Source organism: Engraulis encrasicolus, chromosome 23 (genome assembly GCF_034702125.1).
Source record: "Engraulis encrasicolus isolate BLACKSEA-1 chromosome 23, IST_EnEncr_1.0, whole genome shotgun sequence".
Classification (NCBI taxonomy): Eukaryota; Metazoa; Chordata; class Actinopteri; order Clupeiformes; family Engraulidae; genus Engraulis; species Engraulis encrasicolus.
In genome coordinates this window covers 39,727,492-39,732,491 of record NC_085879.1, presented here as the reverse complement: position 1 = coordinate 39,732,491, position 5,000 = coordinate 39,727,492, and the positions used below count along the sequence as shown (strand labels likewise).

Sequence of the window (5,000 nt, the reverse complement as noted above, 5' to 3'; positions counted from 1 at the left end):
GGACCCACTTCATGCCGCACTCACACTTTCAACCTGCACTGACTGGGCACCTTTTTTAAAATTTCGCCCTTTGATGTGGCCTGGTAATGTGGCCTGGCCGAGAGAAAAAAAATTGGCGTGAAAGATCTGTGCCCACTCGAGTTTCCCTTCACCCTCCTCTTTGATTTTGGAGCTCACTTATTTAATCGACCAACGGACAGGCAGGCAGGCGGGCAGATCCAACTCTGCCCCTGGTCTGCCAGCATTTGCCGAATTGAATGTTGTACCAACCGACTGCGGTGGGCCTCCTGTCCCAGAGCCGGCTGGGTGGCGGCAAATTAGGCTGACAAAAGGTGGAAGGTGGGCGCGATTTGCATATCGCAAATGCCTCCCTCCCTGCCTCTCCTCTCCTCTCCTCTCCTCCCTGCCTCCCTCCATCTCTCCCTCTCTCTCATGCATTATTCACGGCCAATCACTTAGCGGGGGGAATTAATGTTGATGTTTCTTTTTTGACTCCTCGTTTAGAAAAAGACATCTGACTCACTCACTGGCAGCAGGAAACAAGGGAGGAGGGGGGAGGGAGAGGAGGGGGTGGAGGTGGGGGGGTGGTAACGAGGAGCTTACTAACAAGGTTGCCATAGAACAGTCAGTGCCTCTCAATATCCATTTGTTTTATTTGGTGTTGTGTTTATTTTATTCTGCGGGGTGCAGGAGGATGTGGCGATGACAGTGTGACTGTGTTGCCAAGAGATAAAGGATGGCACACTGCAGGGGCTATCGGAAGCAATGATGTTGTAAATAATAACAAATGTATGGAGAAGCACAGTCACATGAGTGTATCACATTTCTTTACATTACAATATACTTATTTAGGTACAGGGTATTGGTTACAGTCCCTGGAGCAATGTGGAGTTAGGTACCCTTCTCAATGGCATTTCAGCCATCAATGAAGGTTCTAGTTAGGGTGGGATTTGAACCTGCAATCCTCTGATTTAAAGTCCAGCGCTCTAACTGTTGAGCCATGGATGCCCAATCACAAAAAGAGACTTAGAGGGTACACAAGACAAAAAAGTTTGGAAACTGGACAAAAGGATGACGTCATGCTACTTGTGCTGAAACATTGGAGAATGGCTGAAATTAAGTCGTTCCTCTCTACGGTGCCTGAAACAAAAGTGTCCGTAAGTAGAGAAATAGCTACAACTAAATAGGAAGAAATTGGACATAAAATACAGTTAATCCCTATGATTAACTCAGCAGCTGCTGAATTAAATGGCCGTTTATATACTGTTTTAATTAAAAACTCTCAACTAAGAAGGGGGATAAGGGCCGAGAAAATGAAGAAAAAAATTGAACAGTTTTCAGCGAAGAGATGCATTGGGCTCTTCTGCCTGCTTGGGACTAATCAGTCACGCTGAGTCGTGGTCCACGACGATTCTCGTAGATTTTTTCCATTTTTTCCCCTTTTAGCTTATCTGACGTATTTTACAGGGCATTGAGGCCCGTAGGGAAAGGAATGTAAAAAAAAGAAGAAAAAAACTCTAATGAGAGAAGCACTAGGCGAAAAAGGAGGAAACCCTACCACACTTGCAAGAAATGTGCTAACAGCAAGGAATTTATTCATCAGACAAGGTTTTAAAATATATTTATTTATATATATACGTGTATCTTTTTTTTCTTCGCTTGGCATGTCCCGAACCATACAGCGTTGGCAGGAGCCCCAATTAGCCTATCGTTGGAGAGACCCCCTCATGTCTCCCCTGTGGCAACTTCACACGGCTAATTAAATACTCACCGTTCCCCAACTCGGAAGAATGACGCTAACGGACGGATACCTGACAGTGGGGTTTCCCAGGTGACCCAGAAGGAGAAGTAGCGATGGCTTCTCGCCTCTCATCCAGAGAAGAGCCCATAGGTCCTCCCATCCCCTACAGAGCCATGCCATAGTATACTGTGATGGAGGATATATTATCCAAAATGGCTGGCTGGCTGGCTGGCTTACTTGCTGGGCTGGCCTTTGAGCAAACGAGAAGCTCTCTCTCTTTCTCTCTAAGGACAAGCCAGCGAGAAATGAGAATCTTTAGCGTTTGGACATCTCTGCCACGGCCGTCTTAACTATGGCGGACACTAATCAAGGATGATTAGTGACTTTGTGACTTTTCCTCTGTCTGTGTGTGCAATTGCCAGTGGAAGAGACGGGGTCTTTCTTTGGTCCCCTGCCTGTGAAATGCGTCTCGACAGGACTTTTCAGGAACGGCCAATCACGGGCTCGCAATACTAACGGGAGGATGAAGGAATGTGGAGGGAGGAGGGGTGTGTGTGTGTGTGTGGGGGGGGAGTTAAGGGGACAAAAATCAGTCTTGAGAGACTTGAATGTGGCTCTCTGTCCGTCTCAGCTGCCTTTACTCATCAGCTCCCAATATCACAAGCATTTTTGTTCTGCTCAGTCATCTAGCCCATGGGGGGTTGTGAGGGTGGGGTTGGGGGGTGGGGGGGGGGGTGAAACCAGGCCAGTTAGCGGCGATGATAACTCAACAATGGTTTCACATACAGTCGCACGCTTGTTTTTTGACCGAACGCCATTAGGCCTCTGATGGCCATAAAAATTTGGTGGCCTTGCGATTACATTTTATTGGGCTGTTTTTCAAAAGTCCCTGCTTAGCATTGAGGCAGGTCCCCTGAAGGGGATTGGAGTGGAAGGCAAAACGAATAGAACACAGTGCTGAGAGCAGGGGAAGAACAAGGTTGCCAGATGAGGCTGAGCCCAAATGCTCAAAACCCGCCTAGAAGCACAAAATCCAGCCCAATTCTATTGATTTCTATGGCAAAAATTGGGATGGTTTTTCTGCTAAATGCCATTTTTACCGGCACACGGCCATCCTAAGCAGCCCAATTGGGCGGGAAACAGCCCAATCTGGCAACATTGGGGAGGAAGGGAAACGGCTTCATTCTTTCATTTGTTCGTTCATTCCTTCATTCAATCTGTTGTCACATTGTCTTCAAAAAGAGCCCCTGTGTCAGCATACAGCAGCCCTGTGCCATAATGAGCCTTGTTAATAATTATTAAGCGAATTGACCAAAGGGCCCCCCTTTACACGAGCGGAAATGTAATGACATGACAAATGGAAACTGTCCTACCATTGCACCCCCTCTCAATAGTGTAATTATACCAGGAGATTGCGCGGTGGGCTCACCAAGGCCCCAGTCGAGAGCTCAATTCAAGCTGTCGCGGCTTTATAAGGCAGGGGGAAGAAAAGTCCCTCGGAGCCCTGCCGGAGGCTGGAGATATCGATCGGGAAATATGGGGGGTGTAGGAGGGAACACGGGGTGTTGTTGCTGTATGAGCGTTCAGTGAATATACTGTATGTACTAGAGATGAACAGTATACGGGAATGCGATGCTGGGAAAAACAGCCAACCAGCCATTTTTTTGTTTTTTTTTCCACCCAGCATGTAACAGCTGCCGTTTGAAGTCAGCGGGAAAAAAATGACTGAAAAAAAAGTGAGGGGAGAGATATCCCGTGTTGCGGGAGAATGATAAACAATCACACATGTTATCTGGAGCCTGTTATGTTGACCGTTGGGAATACTTGCATCTGATCTCTTGCACGCTTTGTTGCTAGCTAGGAAATAGGCTCACACTGGTACAGTAAGTCGCCAAAGGACAACGATCTGGATGCAAGGAAACATTGTTTCTTTCTCGCCTGTTGTTATTTTGCGGAAATCTGTGATGGGGGAAAAACAAAAGAACCAGGCTGGGGCAGACAGACAGGCAGGCATGCAGGCAGGCAAGCGAGAAAGAGAGAGAGAGAGAGAGAGGGAGAGAGAGGGAAGAGAGAGAGAGGCTGGGAGGGAGGGAAGGAAGGAAGGAGAGGACAGGAGTGGAGAAGGAAGTAATGTACACGTCCCCCAGGCCCCAGTCTGCAGTGCAAATATTTACAGTTCTCACAGCGCCACGTCAAGGTGCCGCACACACACAGGGGAGCCCTAGATTTACTGCTGTCGTAAGACGCGGCCATCCACTCACTGACGCGCGCGCACACACACACACACACACACACACACACACACACACACACACACACACACACACACACACACACACACACACACACACACATACATACACTCACACACACACACACACACACACACACACGCACATTGAGGACTGAGGTGTACGTGCACACACACACACACACACACACACACACACACACACACACACACACACACACACACACACACACACACACACACATACACACATCCATATCCCCCCGTTCCGTGTCCCCCTGGCATAAGATGGGAGTGTGGGAACCGATGCTCTCGTGTGGGGGAAAACGACCACTTTGTGGGTCGGTTGGCCTCCGTGTCACTGCCACACAGGAACGTGCCTTCCGCCACACTCAGCAACTCTGAATCTCTTACCATTGTCCAATTCCCCTCTTCCCTTTTCACACGCGCGAGGCAGGAAAAGCAGCTCAATAGTTCAACAGGTCTCTCAGGAACCCCAGCTAACACAATGTGTCGGCCACTAACACAATTGGCACGTACGTACGTATGTAGTCTTATGTAGACTTCGCACCTGCGTACGGAATACAAAGGGGCCATTCAATTCACCATTTTATTTGTATGTATCCATTCCTCCATTCATTTATTCGTTCATTCATTAAAATGTATCTATTTGCTGGTTTGTTGGGTCATCTTTGTATTCTCCCTAATGCACCAGGGCCACCAACAGACAATAAGCAGACCCCCCACCACCCCCGCTACCCCCCGCCAGGCATGGCGTAATTGTTGTCACCACCTCCCCTTTCATCTTGTGTTGTGTATATATATATATGAACCGTTCCCAGCAGATGTTGTGAAGTTCTTTGAGGCTAGCAGCATTTTGACATATGGAGCATGGCTGTTTCTGTTCCTCTTAAAAAGCCCCCCCTGCCCTGGTTTACGGCGAGCCCTGGGCGGCTGGCCGTAATCAGAGGTGCTGAGGCATTTCTCGTGCAAATGAAATGGAGGTCA

General features: G+C 48.3%; 1 protein-coding gene across 2 annotated transcripts in view; it reads left to right on the top strand.

Annotated features, from left to right (window-relative positions):
• Positions 1–5,000, top strand: part of pcdh19 (protocadherin 19) — a 106,040-nt gene that overhangs the window by 66,308 nt on the left and 34,732 nt on the right. The window lies entirely within an intron of this gene.